Here is a 14,896-nt window from a genome sequence, read left to right as displayed (position 1 = left end):
ATTATCAGAATCTCACCACAGAGTGGCTCCTACAGAGTTGAGAACAGACCAGAACATAGACAGAGAGGCTGAGCAGTGCTAGAGAATGCTGAAGTTCCAACCTAGCCATGGTGAAGAGGCCTCCTTAGCACCTTGATAATAACCCAGATATTAAGCTGAGACATCAGGAAGGCTATGAGTGAGAAACATGGCTAGAAAAAGGCCTCCATAAACCTACTCCAACAAAGCCTAAAACCAAGACCCAACACAAGTATCAGGTTTGTAAGCTAAGTTCTGTCAAATTAGAGAGGCAAGAGAAACTTCCTTGTACTTCTACCTATCTGCCCTAACAAAATATAAAACTAAACCTACACAGATCCAAGGTTATCACCCAGTAATTGAATTGACTACTAAGACATGAATCAACACTCTTCAAAAGAAGATAACAGTATACAGAGTCCCTACAAGGTATCGACCACTATTTCCAGTATACAATCAAAAACGGCTAAATATGAAAAAAAATAACAGGAAAATGTGACCGACAAAGAAAAAAAAAGCAGTCAATAAAAAATGATGCCAAACTGGCCCAAATATTAAATTTAATAGACAAAGACTTCAAAGCAGTTATTTTAAATATGATCAGAGACTTAAAAGAAAATAGGTGCAAGGAATTAAAGCAAATATGACCACAATGAGTGAGTAAATAGGGAATTTCAGCAGAGAAACGGAAATTATTTTTAAAAATATATAAAAGAGACTCAAAATTCTAGAACTAGAATAAGTGGAAAATTCACTCGCTAATCTTAACAGCAGAATAAAGATGGCAATAAAAAAAGAATCTGTGAAACTGAAGAAAAATCAATAAAAATTATCCAGTCTGAAGAATAAAGAGGAAAAAATTGAAGACAATATCAAATTGGGACCATATCAAACAGTCTCATTCACATAATTGCAGTCCCAGAAGGAGAAGATAGTGAGAATGTAGCAGAACTAATGACTTACAAGTCCAAATTTGATGAAAATACCGATTTAATGATCAAAAAACTCAGCAAATCCCAAGCATAAGAAATATAAAATATATCTTAGCAGATCATAGCCAAACTGATGAAAACCAAAGGTAAAAAAAGAAAAATTTTAAAGCAGTTGGGAGGGCAGGGGAGACATTATATGCAGGGGAACAACAACAAAAATGACAGGTAACCTCTCATCAGAAATAATGAATGCCAGAAGAAATTATGAGAAGTGTTGAAAAGGAAAAAAAGGTACCTAAAGAAAAAACTCTCAACACCAAAGTCTGTATCTAGAGGGAAAAAATCTCTCAAAAATGAGGGTGAAATAAAGATATTTTTAGATAATTGAAAGTGGACAGAATCTTCCTAGAAGACTTGCACAACAAGAAATGCTAAAAGATATTATCCAGGATAAAGGGTAATGGTACTAAATGGAAACTCAGATCTACAAAAGCAAAGAAAAGCACCAGAATGGTAAATAAGTGGGTATATATAAAATACTATTTTTTCTTCTTATATATTCCGTTTAAGAGGGGCATCTGGTTGGCTCAGTGCTTGGAGCATAGTGCTCGTAACACCAAAGTCACCGATTAGATTCCCACATGGGCCAGTGAGCTACGCCCTCCACAACTAGACTGAAAACAACGACTTGACATGGAGCTGATGGGTCCTGGAAAAATGCACTGTTCCCCAATATTTTACAATAAAAATTTTAAAAAATAATTCCTTATAAGACAACTGACATTAAAGTTATAAATAATGACTGTAAAGTGGGGTTTATTATGTATTAGAAATAAAAAATATGACCATAATAGCACAAAGGAAAAGAGGGCATATAAATAAAATTATACAATTGTAAGGTTACTATACTTGTGAAGTGTCAGATGTGACAAGTGTCAGTTTTAAAATATGAAGCGGTATAAAATTGATTCTAGAGATTTTGTAAGTTAAGGATACATATCATTAGCCCTATATTAACCAGTAAGAGAAATAATAAGTCAACAGAAGAACTAAAATGATATTCTTAAAAAAACAAAAATCAGTTAAATCAAAAGCAAGTGGAAAGGAACAAAGAATAAAAAGCTGAAGAGACAAATAGAAAACAAATAGCAAATGGTAGATTTTAAACTCAACCATGCCAATAATCACATTAAATATAAACGGACTAAACATGCCAATTGAAAGTCATAGTTTGTCAGACTGAAAAAATGGTAAGACCCAACTATATGCTATCTGAGATGCACTTTAAACATAAAGACACAAATTAGGTAGAAAGTAAAAGAATGAAAATATATATACAGAGAGCTATATTTAACACAAAAGGCATTTTAAAAGCATAAGAATGATGGTTATAGTAATATCAAAGTAGACTTCTAAACAAAGAAATATAAGATATAAAGAGACATTTTATAATGATAAAAGACACAATTTATCCGGAAGACATAATGATACTAAATATCTATGAACCTAATGACAGAGTTTTAAATTTCATGGAGTCAAAACTGACATAACTAAATGGAGAAATAGATCTACAATTGTAGCTGGAGATTTTAACATCTCTCTCTCAGTAATTGATAAAGTAGCCAAAAAAAATCAGTATGAAGAATATCTAAACATCACTATTGATTCAACTGACACTTCCTGAACACTATACTGCAGAACAGCATTTTTTCAAGAGGACATGGAATATCCACCAAGATAAACCACAAAATAAGTCTAAGTAAATTTCAAAAGAATATTACTCTAAACACAAAAAAACTAACAACAGAAATTAAGAAAGTTCAGAAGAGACTTCTTCAAGAAGATGGAACTGAGAGAAAGCAATATATTGGGTGGAGAGTTACACAACATGTGGGACAGATGGAGAAGAGAGTTATACCAATTAGGTGAGAGTTTGGAGATGAATTAATGGTAAATAGACACCGAAGCAAAAACAAGATGATTATTATGACGGCCAGAAGAAACTAGTGAGCGCAGGAAATTAAAAACAATGGCAGCCACCGTTTATCTGTGAGCAGCATTTACTACTCATAATGTATTTATTCAATCATTACAACAAGTACTTACTGAAAACTTGCTATGTGCTCCAGGCACTGAGGATACCAGGGCCAAGAAAACAGATGCAAATTCCTGTCCTAAAGCTTACAGTCTAGTGCAGGAGACAGATGCTAACTAGGATAATAAACACTGTGCTCGCCTCCTTCCACAACCACCTCAAAATTACAACTGAACTGCAGAACAACAATCACTGAGAATTGCCTGAAGTCTATCTAGCTCAACAAAAGTCCTATAACTAACAGAAGCCACCTTGAGAATGGTAGGAAGGGCAGAGATGCAGAATGGGGCTATTCCTACACCCACATGTGGCAGTTAAAAAACAGGAGGGATATCTCGGCTGTGGTGATCTCCCTTGAGGAGGGGTCTCAGCCTCACACGAAGCCTCACAGCCCAGGGTTCCAGTGGTGGGAAGAGAAATCCCCATAACTTCTGGCTATGAAAAACAGTGGAGATTGTGGCTGAGTGAGACAGAGGGTGGCTGGAGTCCCAAGTGTTCCTCAAAGGTGCAAATACCAACAATTGCTGACAGACTGACTCACTATGAGCTCCAGTGCTAGGGCAGCAAGTCGAAAGGCACCAGAAACATACAAGGAGGAATCGAATTGTCTGGATTCAGGGCGAGGCCTGGAGGGGCAGCTTTCTCCCAGACAGATGTTCTGGCAGAAGCCAATGTTCCTTTGTTGGGCAATCCAACCACCCAGCCTACACACGCAGGTAGGCACCATATGTAAGTGTCTATCAACCTACCTAACATTGATCGTCCCATCTGGGTGATTCCCTGAAACCCCATCCCACCCAAATGCAGTCCCACCCAAGCCACTTCCAGTGTTTTTTCCATACAAACGGCCTGTCTTGCCTCATGCAGTAGACTTTCCTAAAATCTCTCAAAGGTTCACAAACCTCAAACAAGCAGTATCTGATCTTGGAATGCCCTGTATTCCCTGCAAAGCAGCCTCAAGTCTGGCACTACTGGAAATGGGTCTCAGTTCACAGCTTAGCCTCTCCCAAGCACCTCCAAGCCCAGCACAAGTAGCAATCACCTGCAGGTTACTTTTGTAGCTCATACCAAGTAGCCCCAGGCAGGGCACAGGCAGTGCTGACCTTGGACTGCACCAGAGCCCCCATCACCAAGAGGTCCCAGTACCAAAACACCCACTGCCCAGCCTTAGACCACACCAGAGCACGACGCAACCACCTCCACAAATGACACAGCCAAAGGTCAAACTCAACAAGTACCAGAGCCCAGCTAGAGCAAATCCAGCTCTGTGGGGTCAGCTCCTGCACCAAAGCTCCTCCACTATAGTCACTGCCAGTCTTCAAAGCCAATTAGCGTGAGGGTCAATCGGTCCCATTGATGTGCAAACAGCAATCAAGGCTCAACTACAATAGGAGGGCACACACAACCCACACAAGGGACACACCTGGAGCACCTGGCTCAGGTGACCAGGGAGACTGTGCCACTGTGCCCCATAGGACACCTACTACGTAAGGCCACCCTGCCAAGATCAAGAGATTTAGTAGATCTACCTAATACATAGAAACGAACACAGGGAAGCAGCCACAGTGGAGAGAAACATGTCCCAGATAAAAGAACAGAACAAAGCTCCAGAAAAAGAACCAAATAAAATGGAGACAAGCAATCTCCCAGACACAGAGTTCAGAATATTGGTTATAAAAATGTTCAATGAACTTAAAAGAAGAGTAGATGAACTCAGTGAGAACTTTAACAAGGAGATAGGAAACATAAAAATGGAGATAGAAAACATAAAAAAGAGCCAGTCAGAAATAAAGAATACAATAACCAAAATAAAGAATACATTAGAGGGACTCAAGAGCGTATTAGATGAAACAGAGGATCAATTCAGCAATGTAGAAGACAAGGTAGCAGAAAACATCCAATCAGAATACCAAAAAGAAAAAAGAAACCAAAAAAAAAAAAATGAGGACAGTTTAAGGGGCGTCTGGGACAACATCAAGCATACCAACATTCACATCTGTTGGGGTACCAGAAGGAGAGAGAACACAAGGAATTGATAACCTATTTGAAGAAATAATGATGGAAACTTCCCTGACTTGGTAAAGGAAATAGACATACAAGCCCAGGAAGTATAAAGTCACACAAAAGATGAACCCAAACAGGCGCACACCAAAACACATCATAATTAAAACGCCAAAGGTTAAAAGACATAGAAATAATCTTAAAAGCAGCAACAGAAAAGCAGTTAGTTACCTACAAGGTAGCTCCCATAAGACTATCAAGCTGATTTCTCAACAGAAACTTTGCAGGCCAGAGGGATTGGCATGAAATAATATTCCAAGTGATGAAAAGCAAGGACCTACAAGATTACACTACCCAGCAAAGCTCAATTTGAATCAAAGGACAGATAAAGAGCTTCCCAGACAAGAAAAAGTTAAAAGAATTCATCACCACCAAATCAGTATTACAAGGAATGTTAGAGGGACTTCTTTTAAAAAAATAAAAAATATAAATAAAATTGCAAAAACAACAAATCTCTCAACAATTACTTTTAATGTAAATGGATTAAATGCTCCAAATAAAAGAGGTGTGGTGGCTGAATGGTTAAAAAAAAAAAAAACCCTTATGTATGTTATCTGCAAAAGACTCACTTCAGATCAAAAGCACAGACTGAAAGTAAAGGAATGGAAAAAGATATTTCGTGAAAATAGAAACAAACAAACAAAAAGGTAGGGTAGCAATTATTATACAAGACAAAATAGATTTTAAAACAAAGGCTATATAACAAGAGACAAAGAAAGACTCCGTGATTGTACTTCTGGATATTTATCCAAAGGAACCCAAAACACTATTTGGAAGGGACATGTGCACCCATATGTTCATTGCAGCATCATTTACAATCGCCAAGATATGGAGGCAGCCTGGATGTCCATCAATGGATGAATGGATAGAGAGGCAGTACATATATATAACAGAATATGACTCAGCCATAAAAAAGAATGGAATCCTGCCATCTGTAACAACATGGATGGGCCTGGAGGGTATTATGCTGAGTGAAGTCAGACACAGAAAGACACATGTCATATAATTTCACTTACAAAGCCTAACAATTAAGATCACGAACTCATCTTCGCAAAAGTGCTACATATTTCATTGCTGACTATCACTATGGTCACCTTCCAAGTCCTCCCCTTGGGAAGCTATGCACCGACACCAGCGCCTAGTCCACCGTTCAAAGCAATTTTGGAACTCTCTTTCTGGAATGGCCATGAGAGCTGTCATCATATTACCCTTGATGTCCTGAGTGTCATCAATATGTCTTCCTTTCAATATTTTATCTTTGGGTAAAAAAAGCCATTGGGGGCCAGATCAGGTGAGTAGGGAGGGTATTCCAATACAGTTATTTGTTTACTGGCTAAAAACTCCCTCACAGACAGTGCTGTGTGAGCTGGTACACTGCCATGATGATGCAAGAGCTCCTCTGGGACCATTTTTGCACACGTTTCTCATGCCAGGATTTTCAGTTAAGATTTTCCTAACTGTTGGGGCAGCTAGTTGGCTCACTGGTTCGATTCCCACATAGGCCAGTGAGCTGCGCCCTCCACAACTAGATTGTAAACAACGACTTGACTTGGAGCTGATGGGTCCTGGAAAAACACACTGTTCTCCAATATTCCCCAATAAAAATTTAAAAAAAAATTTCCTAACTGCTTCTCTATTGATGTTTACTTGGTCTGCTATGCTTCTCACAGTCTGCCAACAATTTTGACGCACAATTAGATGAATTTGTGCAATGTTTTCATCATTTTTTCTCACTACTGGCCGTCCTGACCTCTCTTCATCAGTAGCACGTTCTCACCCCTCAGAAAAACGTTTAATCCATTTGTACACTGCCATTTTCTTCACGGCACTATTCCCATAAACTTGGACTAACATGTCCCTGATTTCACTTCCACTCTTGCCAAGTTTAACAAGAAATTTAATGTTTGTTCGTTGCTCTAATTCAAGTTCAGACATTCGCGTGACAGCACACAAAACACTCAACAACAGCTTTTCTGCAACGGGTTTACCACCAGAACACAGGTGTAGTGAAAATCACCATTACATCTAACCCAAAATGAGAAAGGAAAAGACACACATCAACATCGTTGTCATTGGACATGTACCGTGTTTCCCCCAAAACAAGACCTATTCTGAAAATAAGCCCCAGTTAAGACCATCAGCCAGATGGGTGCATTTAGTATGTTATGACGATGTTCCAGAAGAAGATGACATGACTGTATTTGAATAAATGTAGATGGTTGTACATGAAAAAATAAGACATCCCCTGACAATATGCCCTAATGCGTCTTTTGGAGCAAAAATTAATATAAGACCCAGTCTTATTTTCAGGGAAACACAGTAGATTCTGGCAAGTCTACCACTACTGGCCATGTGATCTATAAATGAGATGGGATACCAAAAGAACCATCAAAAAATTTGAGAAGGAGGCTGCTGACATGAGAAAGGGCTCCTTCAAGAATGCCTGGGTCTTGGATAACTGAAAGCTGAACATGAGTGAGGGATCACCACTGCTGGAAATTCCACCCTGTGGAAATTCGAGACCAGCAAGTATGTGACCATCACTGATGCCCCAGGACACAGAGACTTTATCAAAAACATGATTACAGGCACATCTCAGGCTGACTGTGCTGTCTTGATTATTGTTGCTGCTGGTGGTGAATGTGAAGCAGGTATCTCCAAGAATGGGAAGACCCGGCAGCATGCCTTTCTGGCTTACACACTGGGTGTGAAACAACTAATTGTAGGTGTTAACAAAATGGATTCCGCTGAGCCACCTTACAGCCAGAAGAGATAAGAGGAAATTGTTAAAGAAGTCAGCACCTACATTAAGAAAATTGGTTACAACCCTGACACAGTAGCATTTGTGCCAACTTCTGGATGGAATGGTGACAACATGCTGGATCCAAGTGTAAACATGCCTTGGTTCAAGGGATGGAAAGTCACCCATAAAGATGGCAGTGCCAGTGGAACCACACTGCTTGAAGCTCTGGACTGCATCCTGCCACCAACCTGTCCAATTGACAAGCCTTTCCGTCTGCCCCTTCAGAATGTCTACAAAATTGGTGGTATTGGTCCTGTCCCTCTGGGCCAAGTGGAGACTGGTGTTCTCAAACCCGGCATGCTGGTCACCTTTGCTCCAGTCAGTGTTACAACTGAAGTAAAGTCTCGTGAATCGTACCATGAAGCTTTGAATGAAGCTCTTCCTGGGAACAATGTGGGCTTCAATGTCAAGAATGTGTCTGTCAAAGATGTTTGTCGTGGCAATGTGGCTGGTGACAGCAAAAATGACCCACCAATGGAGGCAGCTGGCTTCACTGCTCAGGTGATTATCCTGAACCATCCAGGCCAAATCAGTGCCAGATAGGCACCTGCGCTGGATTGTCGTACAGCTCACATTTCTTGCAAATTTGCCGAGCTGAAAAAGATCGATCGTCGTTCAGGAAAAAACTGGAAGATGGCCCCAAGTTTTTGAAATCTGGTGACGCTGCCATCGTTGACATGGTTCCTGGAAAGCCCTCGTGTGTTGAGAGCTTCTCTGACTACCGTTCTCTTGGCCATTTTTCTGTTTGTGACATGAGACAGACAGTTGCTGCGGGTGTCATCAAATAAGTGGACAAGAAGGCAGCTGGAGCTGGCAAGATCACCAAGTCTACCCAGAAAGTTCAGAAGGCCAAATGGACATTATCCCCAGTACCTGCCAGCCCCGTCTTAATCAGTGGTGGAACGATGGTCTCAGAACTGTTTGTCTCAATTGGCCATGTAAGTGTAATAGTAAAAGACTGGTTAATAATTACAGTGCATCGTAAAACCTTCAGAAGGAAAGGAGAATGTTTTGTGGACCATTTGTTTTTTTGTGTGTGGCAGTTTTTAAGTTATTGATTTTTAAAATCAGTACTTTTTAATGGAAACAGCTTGACAAAAAACTGTCAGAATTTTGAGATCCATTAAAACAAAGTTTAATGAGAAAAAAAAAAACAGGCAACAACAATAATGAACACCACTCAGCAAGACACCACCACATGTCGACACAAACACAGCTGTGAGACACTGATATACCAAGGTTACGAAACCTTACGGAGCTTTTATACAGTGCTGCCAATGAAAGCGCAAGGTGGCAAGTTCACAAACTTAATTGTCACACCGTGTATATATGTAATCTAAAGAACAAAATAAACAACAAACAAAACAGAACAAAACTCACAGAAACAGAGAACACATTCATGGTTGCCAGAGGGGAGGAGGGCTGACAGTGGGTGAAAAGGGGGAAAGGATTAAGAAATACAAATAGTTCCAAAATAGTCAGGGGGATGTAAAGGATAGCACAAGGAATATAATCAATAATATTATAATAATTATGTATGGTGTTAGATGGGTACTAGATTTATCAGGGTGATCACTTTATAATTTAAATATCTAATCACTATTGTACAATATATAATAATATTGTATGTCAACTGTAATTGAAATATAAAAATTATTAAAAAATAATTTATACTTATTAGAAAATGTATTTATTTATATGTAAATATATAGAGAATATTTATTATAAAATAAGTTATAAAAACACATATGCTACATAGTGATAAGAAGGAAAAAAGAAGCAGGAGAAGAAATTATGAAGAATGGTAAGGAATAAAGTTTCAGATAGGATGGCCAAAGAAGGCCTCATTAAGATTGCTGTTGGGTAAAGACCTGAAGAAAATTAGCTAACTTTGCAGCTATCTAGCTGTGCAGGAAGCTAGAGCAAGCTAACTATGCACATGTCTAGTAGGCAACATTCCAAGGAGAACAGCAAGTGCAAAGGCCCTGAGGCAGACATGACTAGTATATTCAAAACAAGCAAGATCACTATGTTTGGAGCAGAATAAAAAATAAATGAGTTTCATATCCCTGTGGCGATCTTGTGGTTACCGATTGTGCTTTCCAATCCCCTCACCTTCCCCCTTATCCCCACCCCCACTTCCATCTAGCAACCCTCAGTTTTTCCTCTCTGTCTCTGAGACTGTTTCTGATTAGTTCATTCATTTATTCTTTTCTTTAGATTCCACATATAAGTGAGATCATATGGTATTTATCTTTCTCTGTCTGACTTATTTCACTTAGCATAATGTTCTCTAGGTCCATCCATATAGTTGCAAATGGTAAGATTTCATTCTTCTTTATGGTTGCGTAATACTCCACTGTAGCCACAGTTTCTTAATCCAGTCATCTACTGATGGGCATTTCAATTGTTTCCATGTCTTGGCTATTGTGAATAGCACTGCAATAAACATAGGGGTGCACAGAATTCTTCGAATTAGCATTTTGGAATTCTCTGGATAAGGGGGAAGGTGAGGGGATTAGAAAGCACAATTGGTAACCACAAGATTGCCACAGGGATATAAAAGCCGATTTGGGGAATATAATCAATAATGTTGTAAAGATTTTGTAGGGTATCCATCCAATGGACACTTGTCTTATTAGGGAGACATCCCACTTCAGGGATGATGTAGATGCCTGATCACTGTGCTGTACACCTGAAGCTGAAGCTGAATAATAATGAATGTCAACTATAATTTAATATATGTGTATACATTTAATATATGTGTGTGTATATATATGTATATATGGAATATATATATATATATATATATATATATATATATATATATTCCAAGAAGTGGAGTACAGCATAAGAATAGAGACAGTAGAAATGTCATAGCTGTGTGCGATGTCAGAGGGGTAGTTGATTGGGGGAGGTGGGGTTATCACTTTGTGAGGGGTATAGATAATAAATGTCTAACTATTACAGTGTTTTGTACACATGAAACTAATAAATAAATAAATGAAAAGGAAATGAGTAATAGTGATGACAGAGAAGTATCAAAGGGACAAGATCATGTAGTGCTTTATAGACCATGGTAAGAGTCCTGGCCTTCATTCTGAGGGAAGGTGGGAAGCCACAGGAGTTTTCTGCCAATTAGATTTACTTTTTAACAGGATCATTTTGATTGGGACTACAGCAAAAGACAGCAAGGACAGAAATGGGGAGACCAATTAGGAGGCTATGGCCATAATTCTGGTGTAAGATGGTGGTTGGATAAGGGTGGTAGCAGTGAAGATAGGGAGAACTGATCAAATTCGGGATATATTTCAAGAATAGAGCTGAAAGGAACTTAATGCTGATCTAATCAGTATTACCACACAAGTCTATTGAGAGGATGCAAAGTGTGTATGTGTATAATGGGGGCTAGGGTGGTGCTGAGAGTTAGTTAAACCCTCATCTTCCAAAATAAGAAACCAATAGATTATGCCTATAATGGGCTGGAGGCAATATAAACAAGAGAAATACAAAAATCCTATCAACGATAAAGAGTTGAAGTGATTTCCCCTGGAAGTTGGGGGTGGGGGTATCAGGAGACCTTTTTTGTAACAAGCCTTATTAACTCTTTAAACCATACACAAATATAACTCTAATAAAAATAAGAACTAAGTTAAAAACCAACAAAACAGCTACAGATTACAGTATCTAGGTCAACCAATTGGTGTGAAATTTGGACAGTAACGGAGGAGATATTTTTGTAAAGTAGGTCCTTCCCATAACTGGTAATATTCTCATCCTGTTACCGCACATTAAAGGGAAAAAAAAAGAGCAGTGACGGTGCTCCAGAGTCTGACAGGCCTGAGATCATAAACCAGTTCTGTCAGGTTGGTGTCTATGGGCTAAAATTTAATTCAGTGTTACATCTATAAAAAAAAAAGGTGCTGTAAGCGTCAAATGATAGATTCAACATGCACAGTGCCTAGACAGAGAAGGTGCTGGATAAATGTACCCATTTAATATTTACTGAGCTATTACAGTTTTTGGCTAGTGTTTTTAAAATATGCAAAGGAGCTTTAATGCAAAGTAGAATACATAAAGTGCCCAAAGAAAAATATACTGGACTGTGTGCATGGGTCATTCGTTCATTCATTATGTACCGAAATTCTGCCATGTCCCAGCCCCTTCTATGAACTGAAAATACTGCAGGGAATGAAACAGAGCTCACATTCTAGTAAAAGGAGGCAGACAAGAAGAAAGTAAATAGTAGAGATAGTAAGCACTCTGAAGAAAATCAAGGCAATGGGAGAGACTTCCTTGTCTCGGGGCCTCCAATGATGGTCACGGAAGATAACACACTTGAGCTGAGGAGCCATTGGGACAATGGTCAAACAGAGGAAAGAGCACTAACGACTAGAAGCATGACAAAGCTTGCCATGTCTGAGATACAAAAAAAGGGCAGTGTGGCTAGATGGTAGTGAAGAAGGAACTCGGAAGGAAACACAGTCTGAGGTGAGCTGGAGGCAGGGCATATAACATCTTGTAGGAAAACATCAAGAGTGTGGATTTTATTTTTATTGCCATTGAACATTTTCTGAAGCAGGGAAATATGTATCGGACACCTCTTTTATCCCACTTCACATAGCTTAGCAGTCCACCTTGTACTCCAGCCATCGCAGCAGCAACCAGCTTCACACAGCACACAGCCTAAAGTTCCTTGCAGCCCAGACTTGCCTGGCTGCTGGCCACATAGCCTCTCTGATTCTAGTCCGTGAAGCCTGTTGGAAACCACCAAACACTCATGTACTCATGACCCAGAAGTGAGAGGCTTACCGCCCTATGGATCAGCCTTTCGCCAGTGTCTCCAGTCTCCAAATCAAATGAGCTGCCTGCAAGCCCTTGTGTCAGGCTGTTTTCCAGGGGAGCCCAGGCTAAGACAAGTGTGTTCTGATTGATGTTTGTGAAGTATCACTCGGGTAGCTGGGTGGAGAATGGGCCTGCCTTGGGATCACAGAGAAGGCTTGGTAGAGGAGGCCCAACCACTTGGCCCAAATGCCCTCTGTGTTTCAAAGGAGGTGGGAAAAGCCAAGCCAGGAGAGGCCCCACTTTCTCAGCAGCCAAGCACTGCTGAAGCCCCAGGCCTGCCATCAGATAGTGCCCCAAAGGAGGCTGAGTGAAAAGTTTAATGAGTCTGATCAGTCACCTTAGCTACTTGAGGAGACAAGCAAACAGACTAGCATCACCTTGAATCATCTACTGGAGAGGATAGTCAATCCTAAAATGTCTCAGAAGCCAGAGCAGAACCCACCACATGGACACTGTGGGATTCTGGAGCAAGTACATGGACCACCCACAGGATCCTCACCTGAGCCTGCAGGCAGAGACCAAAAGCCCAATGTCACAGAAGAGAAAGGCAGGCTCAGCCTGTCTGTGTGCCTGTCTGCCTACCTCCCTGCTCCCAGTTTTCGGCAGGGGCCTGGAGAGCAGGACATCACAGGCACCGAGTCTGCAATGCCTCTGCCTTTGTTGCTCCCTCCCATTCATCCTTGTCACTACCTTTACCTCGCCTGGCACCAGGTCACTACAGCCTCAAGCCTGCTCAGGTACTACCTGTGCTCCCGTCAATTCATCACAAAGCAGCCAATGTGGAGCTGTTAAAACTATTAAGATCTTGTCACTCCTCTGCTCCTCCCCCCTCAAGTAGCACCCCCCTAAGTCCTTAGGGTCTGGATGTAAGGGACCCACAGGACCCAACTTTAACTGCTGTCACTTCACTTCAGTGTATGTGCCTCCTTGCCAGTCCTGTAGCACTCCTTGAGGTTTCCACATCAAGGCTTGCCCTTGATGTTCCCGTTGAAGTATTCTTCTCCACATGCCTTCCTCCCTTCGTTCCAACCTGTATTCAAATATCACCTCTGCTAACAGTCCTCTCATTACTACTCTTTCGTAAAAGAGCAGCCCATCCTATCCCCTCACCTCAATTTATTTTTCTTCAATGCATTACACTGTCTGACATAATACACACACAACTCGCACTTTTTAAATGTTTATTGTCTCTTCCTCATATAAACTTCATGAGGGCAGACGCTATGTCTGTTTGGCTTTCTGCATGTGTCCAGCACCCAGCATAGCGCCTGGTATACAGAAGGTGCTCGATAAATATGTTGGATGCATGAGTTCCATTTCTGCCCTTAGAGCCTGTTACCCTGCCCTGCATGTTCTCCATCTAGGGGCTGAACTCTAAGTCCTAGTTTAGGAAAAACAAACCGTTGGGTAATATGCATCCTGATGAAATTCAGGAAGTGTTTCACTACCTGGACCACATAATCGGCCTTAAACTACTAGGAACATCTGCCAAGTTGAAATCACCACCCTACTTCTCCACCCGCCACCCCCAAGAAGTTCTCTTCCTGCACCCTCACTTGACACATTGGGACTTTGCACTGTGAATTATACCTGAGCCCTCCCTCCCAAACTCTCTCAACTGCCACCTGGCACACCACCAACTTCTCTAACCGCTCCCTGCTAGGCTTTCTCTTTAGGGGAAATTCCCCGGGCTGCTGATAATCTAGAGTGAAGTCCAGAAGCATCTGCTGGGTACTGAAGGTAGGAGTGAGGCTCAAATGGGATGGAAATGACTCCCAGAGGGCATCAGCTCAGAAGACAGATGCTGCTCCCCTCCCCTCAGCAGAGGGTACTAAGTTTCAAATGGGTAGGGGAGGTGGGGGTTTCAAGAGGCCTGGTTTGGGTCCTTCACTTGCCTTGGTGGTGGGCAGGCTCAGGCCCACCAACTGCTGCCTCAGTTGGGGAAGCACAGTCTCCATGAGGTTTATGTTCTCTAAGCTCCACAGCAAACAACTCTCAGTGTACACTGCCCCTCAGAATCCACACATCCATGATGGGGTTTATCATTCTCATCATTAGCTCCTTTTTCTAGAATACACTACATTCATCTTGACCTTTTGGTGAACTCCTACCTAATCTTCAGGACCCCAGTTCAAAGATCAC

At 40.8% G+C, this 14,896-nt stretch overlaps 1 protein-coding gene and 1 pseudogene across 4 annotated transcripts in view; one reads left to right on the top strand and one right to left on the bottom strand.

Annotated features, from left to right (window-relative positions):
• Window positions 1–14,896, bottom strand: part of RAB43 (RAB43, member RAS oncogene family) — a 51,381-nt gene that overhangs the window by 19,978 nt on the left and 16,507 nt on the right. The window lies entirely within an intron of this gene.
• Window positions 7,142–13,065, top strand: LOC308509740 (elongation factor 1-alpha 1-like; annotated as a pseudogene). Its single transcript has 3 exons — window positions 7,142–7,186; window positions 7,426–8,847; window positions 12,961–13,065. The product of its transcript is annotated as an elongation factor 1-alpha 1-like (transcript).

The sequence above is a fragment of the Rhinolophus hipposideros genome (genome assembly GCF_964194185.1).
Source record: "Rhinolophus hipposideros genome assembly, chromosome: 17".
Taxonomy (NCBI): domain Eukaryota; kingdom Metazoa; phylum Chordata; class Mammalia; order Chiroptera; family Rhinolophidae; genus Rhinolophus; species Rhinolophus hipposideros.
This window is presented reverse-complemented; position numbering and strand designations above follow the sequence as displayed.